The 17370-nt window shown below is 44.7% G+C and overlaps 1 protein-coding gene across 1 annotated transcript in view; it reads left to right on the top strand.

Annotated features, from left to right (window-relative positions):
• The window catches only part of bmp1a (bone morphogenetic protein 1a), a 137538-nt gene that overhangs the window by 81139 nt on the left and 39029 nt on the right, over positions 1–17370 (top strand). The gene's annotated exons all lie outside the window — the stretch shown is intronic.

Below are 17370 nucleotides of genomic sequence, written 5' to 3'. Positions count from 1 at the left end.
TCTAAAGAGTGTGCAGAGGGAGCTGGGGGTTCATGCGCATAGATCTTTGAAGGTGGTGGGCATTGAGAGAATAATTAGCAAAGAATATAGGACCTTGGACTTTGTAAATAGGGCATTGGGTACAAAAGCACGAAAATTATAAATGGGCACTTGAGGGAAATAAGCTACCACATGGATAGAGCGGTGGAATGGGACTGACTGGATTCATCTACAGAGCGGGCATGGACTCAATGGACCGAATAGCCCCCTTTTGTGCTGTAATGATTCTGAGACTGGAGTAAACTCAAGTGTACTTTCTTCGCTTGCGAGAAAGCCCTGCCATGTAATTCATACAGCTCCAAAGGAAGCTGAAAGACTGCTGATTTGAATGGGATTGCTTTTAAGGCTGGGACGAGGGTAACATGGTAGTAGAACACAGTGGGAAGGCTGACCTCTGGTCTACATTGGTGGAAAGCAGCAAAGCACCAATAACCTGGCTGTGCTCACTTGTATGTGCAGCATTCACTTAACTCTTGAATGCTCCAGTAGATCACAAGTAAACCCTGCAAAGAACATTTATCTGCTGATATCTTTTTACAAATCTGTTATCTAACAGCAGAGAAAATATCTTCATTTTTGTCACCTGGTTTTAAGTTCTTTGGCTGCCAATTGCCTTTCCTCTCCTGAAGCCACTGATTATTGCCAAGTCCAGCCCCACAAGCATAGCCCCTCCCTCCAGTGCTGTGCTTGAAGGATCTTCCCTTTGTTTATGATTCTGGACAGCAGAAGTTGACAAAATGTACAACCGTTAAGGAAAAGTATACAGGACCCTGAGCTTTATGAAAAGGAGCAGTTGAGAAAGTGGTTAATAAAGCACATGGGATCCAGGGCTTTAAATAGAGGCATAGAGTACAAAAGCAAGGTTATGATAAATCTGTGTAAAACACTGATTCGGCCTCAACTTTATTCTTTCATGGGATGTGAACGTCACTGCAAGGCCAGCATTTGTTGCCCATCCCTAATTTCCCTTGAACTTGGTGGCTTCTTAGGCCATTTCAGAGGGCAGTTAAGAATCAACCACATTGCTGTGGGCCTGTAGTCACATGTAGGCCAGACTGGGTAAGGATGGCAGATTTCCTTCCCTAAAGGAAATTAGTGAACCAGGTGAGTTTTTACAACAACCAATGACAGTTCCATGGTCACCATCACTGAGACCAGCCTTTCAATTCCAGATTGAATTCAAATTCTACCAGTATCCGTGGTGGGATTTGAACCCATGTCTCCCGAGAATTAGCCTGGGCCTCTGGATCACTAGTCCAGCAACATTACCATTACGCCGCCATCTTCCCCAACTCAGCTGAAGTATTGTGCCAGTTCTGGGCACCACATTCCAGTAAGGGTATGAAGGCATTAGAGAATGCAGGAAAGATTCATGAGAATGGTTGAAAATGGTAAGAAAGCAAATTGAGGAAATTCAGTTATGTGGATAGATTGGAGAAGTTGAGGCTGTTCTCCTTAGAGAAAAAAAGATTGAGAGGAGGTTTGATAGAGGTGTTCAGAGCAGATAGGGAGAAACTGTTTGTATTAGTAGAAGAATCGAGAACCAGAGGAGACAGATTTAAAGCGATTGGCAAAAGAAGCAATGGCGGCATGAGGAAAAGCTCTTTTATGCAGCGAGTGGTTAGGAGCTGGAATGCACTGCTTGAGAGTGTGGTGGAGACAAATTCAACTGAGGCATTCAAAAAGGAATTGGATCATTTTCTGAGGAGAAAATTTTTTGGGCTACGGGGAAAAAGGTGGAGGAGTGGCAGTAGCTCATTTTCATGACAGGCCAAATGGCCTGTTGTGTTGCAACCATTCTATGATAAGAGCTAGCACTCTTAAGCCCTATTCTACCCCCACCTGATCTACATGTTGCCCAGCATAGAGCACTGGGGAGTGGTCAGCTGCAGTACTGAGGATGCAATGAAGCAAAGAGCTGAAATAAAAGTGGGGCGGGGAGGGGCGCTTTTCTCTAACCTGACAGCACGGACCCTCAGTCCCCTCGTCCATTGCTGAACTGTGAGCTCAGCTCCTCTGTGCTGCCGTGCGGGTGAGGAGCTCTTTTTACCAGAGCACAAGATCCTGCTACCAGATGTTTCATGATGAAAACCAGCTGTGTTCTGACATCCCTGGGCGAAACTCAATGCTCAAAAAGTTAGGTAGAGGATGCTTGCTGACAACATTCAGCCTTTGCACACGCTCATTCTTTTAACCGGCAAGCTCTGCATCTCTTTCCTTTTAGATTGTCTTCAAAACACAAGGTTGATAAATCTCTTCTTCCATGTACTCTCGAATGGGTAATGATACAAATAGAGCCATACAACATTTTCATACACACACATTTACACATCCGTATAAGGTCGCACAGCATTCAGTGTACTGTGCATTTTGCTTCTTGGCTTGGCTCTGGTTTCAATGGCGGTGGTTTCAAGTCTCACTCCAGGACCTGAGCCTGTATCATGCACAGAAGATAGAGGGAGTGTCATGTTGTCGAATGTGCTGTCTGCTGGATGAGACATTAAGCTGAGGACACTGCCTGTGTGAGGCCAGTTTAAATGAACGTTAAAAGATCTGTGGCAGTATTTGAAGAGGAACAAGTTGTTTACCTGGCCTCTTCCCCCCTGAGTTATAACACTGAAATGAGGTTAACTGGTCGTTCATTTCAGCACTGTCTGAGAGTTATTGCAGGTGCCAAATTTCTAGTGGTGTTTGCCAACATAACTATAGATATATATACACTCAGATTTTTTATATTATATAAAATTGAGCCATGTACTGTTCGGGAGTGCAATGTATGAGCTGCGTTCAGGTTTCTTCTAGTCAAGTGGCTCCAGGAGGGATTAAAGCACAGCAGAGTTAGGCCATTGCAGTCACAGGTGTGCTGGGTATTATGAGGTGTGTAAGGGCAGGTGTAGAAGAGAGTTTTCTTGATCCAGCCCAGTGAGAAAGGAAGCAGTTCTAGATCTAGTTTGAGGGAATGAAGTGGGGTAAGTGGAGCCATGTTTCAGTGGGGGAGCATTTGGGCAACAGCGATCACGATCTCATCCAGTTCAGAATAGTTGTGGAAAAGAATAAGGCACAAAGTATAAACGTACTTAACTGGAAGAGGGCTAACTTCCATGAGTTGAAAAGGGATCTGGCCCAAGTGGATTGGAATCAAAAATTGTTAGGCAATAAATGGCCTCCTTCTGTGCTGTATCGTTCTGTGATTCCAGTTGAGATGCTGAGGCTGCTCGGAGGTGTCAGAATGAGACAAAGTGGCATTCTGTGGGAACGTGAGTCAGGGTCTCAGTTCTTTCCTCTGTGACTTCAGTAGCCCAAAGTGCCATTAAAAATATGCCCCTCTAGTTCGCTGACATTATTATAGCACTGCCTGCAGCTTCTTGATACATTCCAAAACTTGGCAATGGCAAGAACAGGAGGAAGGTCAACTAACTCTTGCTATGAATGGGGATTAAAATGAAAGACTGGATATGTTGAAGGATGAAATGAGTATCTGGAAGAGAGCGAGCGTTTGGGGAGAAGTCCTTCTCCCTCAGCTATACTTTGACCTGCTGCACGTTTGCATGGCTGTGTGCATGTCTTGTTATGAGTGGCAATCTAAACCTGAGTGCTTGTCTGAGCAGCAAAGATGACTCTTTTGGAACATTCATAGTTTAAAACAATGCCACTTGCTGCAGACTGTAATGGAAAAGCAACAAGTGAAAAGTCTGCAGGCTCATAAAGTAACAAATTAAACCGGTAGGTTCTAACACTTCATTTGCAGAAACAGAATAAACCCCTAACAGAAAATCCAGTCCTATTATTTAAAGTATGTTTAAAAAGTTCCAGGTTTGAAAATTACATTTTCAAATGTGGAACTTTACACTGCATTTTAATGTTTTGCGGCTCCATCCCCTCCCACCTCTCGGATTGCTACAATCCCACGTCATCAGGAGCCGCAGCAGCCATTCCTCACACATGAAGCCCTGCCTCTTGCATGAACTGTTGACTTGTGCCAGTGTGTGCTGGGCAGATAATGCAAGGAGGGCAGTTGAGACTCAGGTTTTGATTTTGTTGCTGGAACAGTCTATGAATGTATGATTCCATAGGATACATGGCACAAACAGGCCATTTGGCCCAACCAGTCCATGCCAGTGCTTCTGCTCCACTCGAGCTTCCTCCCATTTTTCCTCATCTAAATCTACCATCTCTATTCCCTTCTCCCTCCTATGTTTTCTAGTTTCCTCTTAAATACATCTAAACTATTCATGTCCACCACTCCCAATGGTAGCAAGTTCCACATTCTCACCACTCTCTGGGTAAAGAAGTTTCTCCTGAATTCCCTATTGGATTTCTTGGTGACGATCTTATATTGATGGCCTCTAGTTCTGCTCTTCCCCACAAGAGGAAACATTCTCTCTGTGTCCACTCGATCAAAACCTTTCAGACTTTTAAAGACCTCGATTAGGCCAACCCCTCAGCTGCCTTTTTTCAAGACAAAAGAGACCCAGCCTGTCAATCCTTTCCTGATTTGTATACCACATATTGTGGTATCACCCTTGTAAATCTTCCCTCCCCCCTCTCCAGTGCCCCTGTATCCTTTCTAGAATACGACGACTGGAACTGCAAGCAGTGCTGTAAGTGTTACCTAACCAAGGGTGTGGCTAGTAATTCATGTTCGAGGTGAGTCGAGCTTAGGAGGTACTGCACAGATCTGAGTGAGACTGTTAGGAAGCAGTGTGTACACACATGGTTTTGTGTACAGAAAAGAAAGTGAGAATACACTTCACCTGGCTTTATAGTAGTAGGTTTATACTCGAGTTCAAGAAATGCCTAGGATATGTGGAATGTTACGTTGTCTTTTGGCACGGTGTATGTTATATCATGTCAGGAATAGCTCGAGGAGAATAGATCATTCAACAAAATAGGAAAAAAGATTGCAATGGAGGTGGAATTTACACTCAAATGTGTGTTAAACTATGAAAGTCAGTGAGCCCTTCATTCCTACCCAGAAATTAGAGCCCCTGAAGTAAAATCCACCCGTTCGAAATAAAAAAACTGCCCATCGCAGATGAGAGGGGCCTATGATTAAATTCCTATAGCAAGTATCAGGAGAGACATCTAATATTGTGCCTGGCAGGAACCCAGCATTTCATCCAACATTATGACAAATTGAGCAATTCAATCACACACACACGTTTTTCATTGTGTAACTATTGTGAGTTCAATGAAGGAGCAGATCATGTTTCATAGCGTGTTGGAAAAATACACTGAGAGATCACAAACCCTATAATTGCCCTTTCTGTGCTGTTTAATAATGCTGCCATATTTGGCTTTTCATTCAAAGGGACCAGTGGAAATAGTAGCAGACAGCAAAAGAAAGTGGCGGGGGCGTTGAGACTGGCGAAGGGTTGGGGTTAGTTTGAGCTCTGGATTGTAGTGAGGTTTGGGTTGGCTTGAGCGGAATGGTGAGGTGTTGAGGTTGAGTTGGCGTTAAGGGTTGGGGTTGGGTTGCATAGGGTTGGGATTACTTTCAGCAAATATCAGGGATTTGGCTTGGATTTTTGGGGCGTTTGTTCTCAAACCCATCTGCCGTGTTAATGAGTTTGCAATTTTAGGGACTTATTTTTGGTTGGTGAATTAGATCTGACGGGAGGTCTTGTAGTGCAGTGGTTGTGTCCCTGAAGCATTTGCAACAATCTTCAGCCAGAAGTGCCAAGTGGATAATCCATCTTGGCCTCCTCTGGAGGTCCCCAGCATCACAGTGTTCAGCCAATTTGACTCACTCCACATGACATCAAGAAACAGCTGACGGCACTGGATACTACACAGGCTATGGCCTCTGACAATATTCGAGCAATAGTACTGAAGACTTGTGCTCCAGAACTTGCTGCGCCCCTAGCCAAGCTGTTCCAGTACTGCTAGAGCACTGGCATCTACCTGGCAATGTGGAAAATTGCCCAGGTATGCCCTGTACACAAAAAGTTGGACAAATCCAACCCAGCCAATTTCCCCCCTGTCAGTCTACTCTCTGTCATCAGTAAAGTAATGGAAGGGGTCATCAAAAGTGCTTAGCAATAACCTGCTCACTGCAGCTCAGTTTAGGTTCTGCCAGGGACACTCAGTTTCTGACCTCATTACAGCCTTGGCTCAAACATGGACAAAAGAGCTGAATTCCAGAGGTGACATTATAACAAATTGAGCATTTCAATCACACACGTTTTTCATTGTGTAACTATTGTGAGTTCAATGAAGGAGCAGATCATGTTTCATAGCGTGTTGGAAAAATACACTGAGAGATCACAAACCCTATAATTGCCCTTTCTGTGCTGTTTAATAATGCTGCCATATTTGGCTTTTCATTCAAAGGGACCAGTGGAAATAGTAGCAGACAGCAAAAGAAAGTGGCAGGGGCGTTGAGACTGGCGAAGGTGACTGCCCTTGACATCAAGGCTGCATTTGACCGAGTGTGGCATCAAGGAGCTCTAGAAAAACTGAAGTCAATAAGAATTAGGGGGAAAACTCTCCGATGGTTGGAGTCATATCTAGCACAAAGGAAGATGGTTGTTGTTGGAGGTCAATCATCTCAGCTCCAGAACATCACTGCAGGAGTTTCTCAGGGTAGTGTCCTAGGCCCAACCATCTTCAGCTGCTTCATCAGTGACCTTCCTTCCATCATAAGGTCAGAAGTGGGGATGTTCACTAATGATTGCACGATGTTCACCATTCGCGACTCCTCAGACACTGAAGCAGTCCATGTCCAAATGCAGCAAAACCTGGACAATATCCAGGCTTGGGCTGACAAGTGACAAGTAACATTTGTGCCACACAAGTGCCAGGCAATGACCATCTCCAATGAGAGAGAATCTAACCATCACCCCTTGACGTTCAATGGCATTACGATCACTGAATTCTCCACTATCAACATCCTGGGGGTTACCATTGACCAGAAACTGAACTGGACTAGCCATATAAATACTGTGGCTACAAGAGCAGGTCAGAGGCTAGGAATCCTGTGACGAGTAACTCACCACCTAACTCCCCAAAGCCTGTCCACCATCTACAAGGCGCAAGTCAGGAGTGTGATGGAATACTCTCCACTTGCCTGGATGTGTGCAGCTCCAACAACACTCAAGAAGATTGGCACCATCCAGGACAAAGCAGCCTGCTTGATTGGCACCCGATCCACAAACATTCACTCCCTTCACCACAAACATACAGTGGCAGCAGTATGTACCATATACAAGATGCACTGCAGGAACTCACCAAGGCTCCTTAGACAGCACCTTCCAAACCCATGACCACTACCATCTAGATGGATAAGGGCAGCAGATACATGGGAAAATCATCAGGTGGTGTTTCGCTGTGGTCCAAGGAACAGACAGTTTAATCCGTGTTAAAGCCAAGATCTAATTCCTTCTCCTTCAGCTACCATGCCCCAAGACGGCGTTGGGAACCATGGAGTTTATTTTTAATTCATTGACGGGCTGTGGGTGTTGCTGGATAGGCCAGCACTTATTGCCCATCCCTATTTACCATTGCGAAGGTGGTGGTGAGCTGCCTTCTTGAACTGCTGCAGTCCCTGTGGTGTAGGTACACACACAGCATGGGAACGCCACCGCATGCAAGTTCCCTTCCAAGTCACTCACCATCCTGATTTGGAAATATACCATCATTCCTTCACTGTTGCTGGGTCAAAATCCTGGAACTCCCTCCCTGACAGCACTGTGTGTGTACCTACACCACAGGGACTGCAGCAGTTGAAGAAGGCAACTCTCAAGGGTAAATAGGGATGGGCAATAAATGCTGGCCTATCCAGCGACACCCACAGCCCGTCAATGAATTAAAAATAAACTCCATGGATCCCAACGCCGTCTTGGGGCATGGTAGCTGAAGGAGAAGGAATTGGATCTTGGCTTTAACACGGATTAAACTGTCTGTTCCTTGGACCACAGCGAAACACCACCTGATGATTTTCTATGTTAAAGGCCATGTGAAGTGCTCATTATTGGTTGGAGATGCTCTGTATTCTGCACAACAAAAGTTGAAACAAGATGAAAGTTCATCCTTGAGCTTCACAAGATGAGCTTTCTATTCCTGATATTTTGAGTGAATTGTGGCATCTTCCATTTTGTTGGCTTTTAAGGGTGATTATTTTTGAACAACATTTTATTGATTTTCCTCTTTACCTTTGCCAATGGCAACAAGAACCTTATCCTGTTAAATCACATAACTGGTATTGGTGTGGACTGCACCACACCCAATGCTACCTACACCTTTGCAGAAGTAGGGATATTTCTTTCAAGTCATCTTTCTTGCCTGCCTTATAAGCTGAAAGCTCCTCCTAGTGCACCCCTTTAGCTGTTGTACTCTTGTGTTCTGTTCTCCATGTGATACTTGTTTGTATGGGCAGTACACATTGCTGTTTACAAGGAGGGAGATTATTGGGCCTACAAAGTGTCACAAGTTAACAGGTTTAGCCTTTAGTTACGCCCAGAATGAGTGAAGTTCTTCCACAGTGTACGTGTGCCATCCATCACCTCTGGAGCCTGATGGGAGGGAAACTATAGGTGAAATCCTGCAGCATTCACATTTAAATATAAATGGTTTACTGAACTGTTCAAAACCAAAATATTTCCGAGAAACAGTCAACATTTTTTAAAAGAAATGTTGGGATGGCAACATTTGAGATGAAGTCTTGTGCGTCCTTCTGTTATGGAATGGGATGGACCCTAATCATCTGGGGTGTAATATGTAACCGTTCATTCCACCACCCCCCTGACATTAATGCAAGACAGATGAACATTTGTGTTAAACGTGGCTTCAGCATTCCGCTAATCTGTGTTTGGCAGTCTTGCGGAGATGTTAACTTGGTGTCATTGAGAGGATTCTGAAAGAAAAATGCATTTCAAGTCTCTAATCACTTAATCCTCTTGGCTGAAATGAAGTTGGCAGCCCATTTGGAATTTGGCTCGTCTCTTGGCAAGCGAGAGCTGAAAAACGACCATGGCTCTAGTTCCTTATATGCCACAAAAACAAACATCACTAGGCCATGAACTGGAGGAAAGGATGCTTGGAGTCATGACGTGTCAGGCAAGAAGGTAGTTGGTGGACACGACTATAAAAATAGTACAGATTCGAAAAAGGCCAGACACACATCACATCCAGGATTCTTCTTCCAACAGACCACATCCAGTTTACTTTGTCCAGACTCTCCCCAGTTCAATTTGTTTACTGACTGTCCAGAAGATTAAACTTTGAGAGCCAATGATAAAACTGCAGGACACTGATGCACCTAAATTTGATCCTGCCCCACCGCATTTTCCAAATAGCATTCCCTTCATTCCAACAGCACTACGACAGTGTGAAACCCCTCTTGTCCATAGCATTAACTGCGTGAGGACTAAATAGGAATATTGCCATTCTCACTAAAATTCTCTACTCTGCACCTTTGGAGGATGAATTTTTATCAACCTTTCTAAACTCTTTCTCCCCAACTTTAGCTCCATTCAGAGCCACTCACCCAGCTAATTTTCTGAGGGTTTGATCTACTGGCAAGCATGGGAATCTGTTCTACATATTTGGTGGTGGCGGGGAGAATGGGCTTCTTCTAATTTCTAAATTTGAGGTTTGCCAATTTCATACTCTCTTCCTCCATTTTTTAAGTAAAAGATTTGCCTACACATTATGAGCTGAATGGACTTCAGCATCACAGTACTCCATTATTCTACTTAACTTTTCAATACTATAGAAATGCTAGAGTGAGAAAAATAGCTCAACATATGGCTCTGTGTGGGAGAGTTAACCAAAACACTAGACTGCAATTAGATTAAGGCTAATGCCCAAATGCTGCATTTAATTTACATGTTGGAGCCTTTCCAAATCCAGATGTCATTCTAAATCATTTAGCAAACATAGATCATTTTTATTTTGTCCTGCTTTATCGCTTTTCTCCTCCTCCAGCCTCCAATTGTATGTTTTTTCTTGGTGAATCAGGTTGGCAGGCAATCCCTTGCCAGGCATTATTCTGGCAGCGATGTTCTTCAGCCACTTTTAAAGTGGAAGGAGGGTGCACAAGAGCTGTCCTAGTAGAGCTCTCAGTACTCTGGGAGCAGAATCTGACTTTCACTTTGACGGAGAGAAGGCTGAGGGCTCTCTGCATGTAACATTGCCATCATGAATCTGTCTCTGCTGGTTTAAATAGTTGGGTTAATAAGAACATAAAGAAATAGGAGCTGGAGCCATTTGGCCCTTTGAGCCTGCTCCACCAATCAATAAGATCATAGCTGATTTCCCTCAACTCCACCTTCCTGCACTATCCTCAAATCCCTTAGTTCCCAAAAATCCGTTGACATTCTTGAATATACTCAACAAGGATCATTAGTCTGTGTAATTCTCTTCCACAGAGAGCAGTGGACACTGGGTCATTGAATATATTCAAGGCTGAGTAGACAGATTTTGATTGACAAGGGAGTCAAGGCTTATGGGGACAGGCAGGAAAGTGGAATTAAGGCCACAATCAGATAGGTCATGATCTTATTGAATGGCGGAGCACTCTCGATAGGCGGAACAGCCTACTCCTGCTCCTAATTCTTATGATCTTATGACTGAGTATCCATTGCTCTTTGGGGGTAGATAATTCCAAAGATTCACAATCCTCTGAGTAAAGAAATTTCTCCTCATCTCCATCCTAGATGGCTGGCACCTTATTCTGAGACTGTGACCCCATGTTCGAGATTCCCTAGCCAGGGGAAACATTTTCTCAGCATCTGTCTACCCTGTCAAGCCATTTAAGAACTTGATATGTTTCAATGCGATCACCTCTCATTCTTCTAAACTCAAGGGAATGTAGGCCTAATCTACTCAGTCTTTCCTCATAGGACAATTCCTTCATCCCAGGAATCAGTCTAGTGAACCTTCATTGCACTCCCTCTGGGGTAAGTATGTCCTTCCTTTAGGTATGAAAACATATGAATAAACATATGAACGGGGTCCAAATGCTGAAAATGTACCACCTAATCCACTTATTTTATTTGTGAAAAGAATATCGTCACAAATCTTCAGAAGTACAGACTTTACTTTCTATTTGGAAGGATGTGCGACATGTGGTTGAAATTAAGTTTAGTTTGTGCACAGATTGGTGTCCAACGTACGCTTTGCAAAAAAAAACTGAACGTTCAGAGTTATGGACCTGTATACACCCAGTAAGTGATGACCTCAGCCCCCGCTCCAAGTACTTTAGTGTGTTTTATTATTTTACATTTTCAGCCTGTGTTAGCAAAAGCAAATAGCAGTGTGAACCTAGAAAGACGCAAGCAAGTACTTAGGACAACGGAATACAAGGCACAGAGAGTTTCAGCCAGATTCATGCAGAGAACTGCAACCAAAGTACTGCTGTTTGCATTAACAGCTGGCTGAACATTTAGTTAGCAATTGGATTGAGTGAGATTAAGCACAGTGTGTAAGAAGATGGGAATTGTTTTACCCAATGAGTTATTATCACCTGGCTCCGCCTGAAAGTGCGGCAGGAGCAGATTCAATAGTAACTTCCAAAAGGGAATTGGATAAATACTTGAAAAGGGGGAAAAAATTGCAGGGCGATGGGGAAAGAGCAGGGAGGAGAGTGGACAGTGCTTTTAAATAGCCAGCACAGGCATGATGGGCCAAATGGCCTCCTTCTGCAATGTAAGATTCTATAAATGCTTTCCAAGCTTTTGCTTTTCACAGTAGAAGGCACTCCGTAAGAGTCCTGCGGGGTTCCTGTGTGAGCTGTGTGCTTTTTTTCATTCATTCAGGCGATGTGGGCTTCGCTGGCTGGGCTAGCATTTATTGCCCATCCCTAAGAAGGTGGTGGTGAGCTGCCTTCTTGAACTGCTGCAGTCCATGTGGTTCTTCAGCTTTCCACAGAGTGCATTTCTTGTGGGACAGCTATGTCTAGATCATAATTGAAACAGAAAATGCTGGAAAAACTCAGCAGGTCTGACAGCATCTGTGGAGAGAGAAACAGAGTTAATGTTTCGAGTCTTCAGAGCTAAAGAGAGGTAGAAATGTGATGAAATTTATACTGTTTAAGAGGGTGGAGTAGGTGAAGCTGAAAAGAAGTTCAGCGATTGGTAGCAGCTAAGGAGATATTGACAAAGATGGCATGGAGAGTGTTAATGGTAGTGGTAAGGACAAAAGGAGGTGCTGACAGTGGCATAAAGGTAAGAAAGCAGAATGTGTTAATAACAGAACAAGGGTAAGTACTCTGAAAAGAACAACCTGAACAAATCATAGATGGCCTCTGTGTGGTGGGGGGGGTGGCGAGTGGCGGGGGCAGTGGTAGAGAAAAAAGGATGGAAGAAGGGATAAAAAGGGGATAAAACAATGAATAAAAATGAAAATGGGCAGATGAAAATAAATTTTAAAAAGGGCATTAAAAAAGGGTGAAGGTAGAGCAGAGAGCTCATGGTCTGAAGCTGTTGAACTCGGCGTTAAGTCTGGAAGGCTGTAAAATGCCTAATCGGAAGGTGAGGTGCTGTTCCTCCAGATTGGATTGGGCTTCAATGGAACATTGCAGCAGGCCAAGGATGGACATGTGGGCATGAGAGCAGGGTGGTGTGTTGAAATGGCAAGTGACAGGAAGGTCTGGGTCATGCTTGCAGACAGACTGAAGGTGTTCCGCAAAGTGGTCACCCAGTCTGCGTTTGGTTCCCCAATGTACAGCAGACCATGTTGGGAGCAGCAAATGCAGTAGACCAAATTGAAGGAGGTGTAAGTGAAGCATTGCTTCACCTGAAAGGAGTGTTTGGGCCCTTGGACGGTGAGGAGGGAGGAGGTAAAGGGGCAGGTGTTGCACCTTCTGTGATTGCATGGGAAGGGGATGAGATGTTGGGAGTGATGGAGAAGTGGACTAGGGTGTCTCGGAGGGAATGGTCTCTACGGAAAGCTAACGGGGGGGGTGAGGGGAAGGTGTGTTTGGTGGTGGCATCATGCTGGAGTTGGCGGAAATGACGGACAATGATCCTTTGAATGCGGAAGCTGGTGGGGTGAAAAGTAAGTACAAGGGGGGCCCTATCATGGCTCTGGGAGGGAGGGGAAGGTGTGAGGGCAGAGGCACGGGAGATGGGCTGGACACGGTTGAGGGCCCTGTCAACCACAGTGGGTGGGAAACCTCGGTTAAGGAAGACATGTCAGAAGTGCCGTTTTGGAAAGCGGCACCATCGGAACGGAAGGAACTGATAAAATGGGATGGAGTCCTTACAGGAAGCGGGGTGTGAGGAGTTGTAGTCAAGGTAGCTGTGGGAGTCGGTGGGCTTGTAATGGATATTGGTGGACAGTCTATCACCAGAAATGGTGACAGAGAGGTCAAGGAAGGGAAGGGAAGTGTTGGAGATGGACCATGTGAAGGTAATAGAGGGGTGGAAATTGGAAGCAAAATTGATAAATTTTTCCAGGTCCATGTGAGAGCATGAAGCGGCACTGCAACAGCCATCGATGTATCGAAAAAAAGTTGTGGGAGGGGGCCTGAGTAGGACTGGAACAAGGAATGTCCACATACCCCATAAAGAGACAGGCATAACTGGGACCTATGCAGGTACCCATAACCACACCTTTCATTTGGAGGAAGTGAGACTAGTTAAATTGAGTGAGAGATCACTCATCAGTGAGAGAACAAGTTCAGCCAGAAGGAGGAGAGTGGTGATGGATGGGGATTGTTCGGGCCTCTGTTCAAGGAAGAAGTGAAGAGTCCTCAGACTGTCCTGGTGGGGGATGGAGATGTAGAGGGATTGGACGTCCATGGTGGAGAGGAGGTGGTTGGGGCCAGGAAACTGGAAATTGTTGATATGACAGAGGAATCGCGGATGTAGGTGGGAAGAAACTGGACAGGGGGAGAGAGAATGGAGTCAAGATAGGAAGAAATGAGTTCCGTCGGACAGGAACAGGCTGACACAATGGGTCTACTGGGACAGTCCTGTTTGTGGATTTTGGGAAGGAGGTATAAACGGGCTGGCAGGGTTGGGAGACTTTGAGGTTGGAAGCTGTGGAGGGAAGATCTCCAGAGGAGATGAGGTCAGTGACAGGCCTGGAAACAATGGCTTGATGTTCGGTGGTGGGGTCGTGGTCCAGGGGGAGACAGGAAGAAGTGTCTGAGAGTTGGCACTCAGTTTCTGCAAGGTAGAGGTCAATACACCAGACAACAACAGCACCGCCCTTGTTGGCAGGTTTGATAACAAAGTCAGGGTTGGACCTAAGAGAACGGAGTGCAGCAAGTTCAGAAGGAGACAGGTTAGAGTGGGTGAGAGGAATAGAGAAATTGAGACAGCCGATGTCACGCTGACGGTTCTCAATGAAAAGATCAAGAGCAGGTAAGGGATCAGAAAGAGGGGTCCGGGTGAAAGGATCCGTAGAATGGGGGGAAGACTCCTGCCCAAAGAAGTGAGTATGAAGACGAAGGCAGCGGAGAAAGAGTTCAGCATCATGCCGAGCCCGGAATTCATTGAGGTGAGGGCGCGAAGGTATGTAACTGAGTCCTTTGCTGAATACTGAACGTTCAGCATCAGAGAGGGAAAGGTTAAAGGGTATGGTGAATACATGGCAAGGGCTGGGATTAGAAGACGGGATGGGGTCAGAGGGACAGGAAGGGGTGGAAGTTCCTTGATGAGCGCTGGTATCAATAAGTTATTGGAGCTTGCATTCCTTAACACCTGAAAGGAAGAGATAAAGTTTCTTGTTAAGGCATCCTTTTGTATCCTTTTACCATTGTGAGGATGAACCAAACATTTTAGATTTTAAACTCCCTTTAAAGGAGCAGCCATGCTCCTTTATGGCTCTTAAAAGCACAAAGTTGTGCTTTTCACTTTATGTATTACAGGCAATGACCTTTAGACGAAGGGCTTTCTTACTGCCAATCGATGCCAGTTCAAACCAATTCATTGTATCTCCTGTTTCAAGCTGAAACATGAAGTACACAAGCTATAATGGGGCCTCATCCCCATAAAAAGGGAGGTTGATCTCCTGCAACCTGTATGCTATGTGTAAGTTCTGCTGTTCTGTAATGCAACTCTGCATAGGTCATTGACTAGAAGAAGCTGTTTGGTCTTTCCAATGTGTTTTTCATTACCTTATCCCTTTCAGCTTAATCAGCAATGAATGCCCTTAGGCAGCAACAGCAGCAGCAACTCGCTGACATTGACCTGGTTTTCTTATTAGGATTGTTTATTCAGTGAGAGGTTAATAAGCGACTGACTGGTCCCCCTCTGAACAATTGCCCTTCATTAAGTTTACAACTTTTGCATAAGGCAACAGGATGAACCAAGTGCCAAGTTGTGCTAATGAGGGGCTGGCTCCAAAGCCCTTCTTCCTCATTGAAAGCACATTATTTAATTTAGACCTTGACAACAGCTCTTTGTGCAAATTAAAGAGTGTTTGTGGTCAATGTAATTGCAAGTCAGTCAATAGCAAAATGTGCACTTTCCTTTGTTCTGCAATGGTGGATGATCAATTCTCCTGTGTTGAGGGGATCAAGTTTCTTGAAGAGAACAAGATGCCTGTCCCATGAAGGGAAGAATTGGAACCTCAGACAAGGACTTCACCCTATGGGGGAGAAAGGTATTGTGGAACAAACAAAGGCTGTTCATTCTTTTGCTTCAGAGGTTTGGGAGTACGGTGAATGTGATGGGCTTTTCATTTATCAGCTCAAAACAGAGGTACAGAAAATAACCAAAGGAGTGAATGGAAAACAAAAATAAAAATACCTGGAAAAACTCAGCAGGTCTGACAGCATCTGCAGAGAGGAATACAGTTAATGTTTCGAGTCCGTATGACTCTTCAACAGAAGCTGGCTTTTATACCCAGAAGACTAAAATACACTGGGGTAGAGATTATGCTTCAGCTATCCTTCTTTGACAGACCTTCGCAATCAAGAATGACTCGTTACCACCCCAGTTTGATGGGTTCTTATATGGCTGATAAGTCCAATGTGCGATCTATAGACTGTGCCACATGTGGGACAGGTGGTGCTTGAAGGATTGAATAAATGGGCTGTTTGGAGATTTGTTCTTCCGACGTCTCGACTTCGCCTCTGCACATTTCCTGACAAGGTCTCTCGATCTGTTTACTGCCTTCCCGAATGAGCTTCTCCATTTTGGTCAGTCACAAGCGGGGTTTCCCATGAGTGAGCGGGGATGTTTGATCTCTTCAGCGATGCTTTGAGGACTTTCCTAAAGCGTTTCCGCTGTCCTCCTGGGACTCTCCTGCCATGACTGAGTTCCGAGCAGAGCAATTGCTTCGGAAGTCTGGTGTCAGACATGTGAACAACGTGTCCCACCCAGCAGAGCTGGTTTTGAGTGATTAACACTCGATGCTAGGCAAGCTGGCTTGAGACAAGGCGCTGCTGTTGGACTACCTTTCTTACTACCGGATTTGGAGGATCTTGCTAGGGCACTGCTGGTGCTATTTCTCCAGTGCTTTGAGGTGCCTGCTGGAGGTTTGTCCAAGTCTCTGAAGCATATAGGAGTATGGGAATCACTGCTGCCCATAAACCATGATCTCAGTATTGGGTTTGAGATCCTGGTCCTTAAATACTCTCGTCCTCAGTCAACTGAAGGCTGAGCTGGCACATTGAAGATTATGATGAATTCAACTATGCAAAGCCCTGGTTAGACCACACCTGGAATATTGTGAGCAGTTCTGGGCACCATACCTTAGGAAGGATATATGAAGGATATATTGGCCTTGGAGGGAGGTTGGTGTAGATTTACCAGAATTATCCCATGACTCTTTGGGTTTTAAAAAAATAATTCATGGGATGTGGCCGTCGCTGGCTAAGCCAGCATTTATTGCCCATCCCAAATTGGCCTTGAGAAGATAGTGCTGAGCTGCCTTCTTAGACCGCTGTAGTCCATGTGGTGTAGGTACACCCATAGTACTGTTAGGGAGGGAGTTCCAGGATTTTGACCCAGTGACAGTGAAGGAATGGCAATACATTCAGGATGGTGATGAAATATATGGGTTAAACTATATAGATTAAATTACAAGGAGAGATTACACAAACTAGGGTTATATTCCCTGTCACCCAGCCAGCGATGCTCACAACCCGTAAAAGAATAAATGAAAATGCAGAAGATTAAGGGGTGATTTGATTGAACTTTTCAAGGTATTAAGGGGAACAGATAAGGTTGATAGAGAGAAACTATTTCACTTGGTTGGGGAGCCTAAGACTAGAGGCTTAGTCTTAAAATCAGAGCCAGAACTTTCAGGAGTGAAATTAGGAAGAACTTCAACACACAAAGGCTGGTAAAAGTTTGGAACTCTATTCTGCAAATGCCAATTGATGCTAGATCAATTAATTTTTAATCTCAGATTGATAGGCTTTTGTTAGCTAAA

This window comes from Cetorhinus maximus, chromosome 20, assembly GCF_964194155.1.
Source record: "Cetorhinus maximus chromosome 20, sCetMax3.hap1.1, whole genome shotgun sequence".
In the NCBI taxonomy this organism is placed as follows: Eukaryota; Metazoa; Chordata; class Chondrichthyes; order Lamniformes; family Cetorhinidae; genus Cetorhinus; species Cetorhinus maximus.
This window is presented reverse-complemented; position numbering and strand designations above follow the sequence as displayed.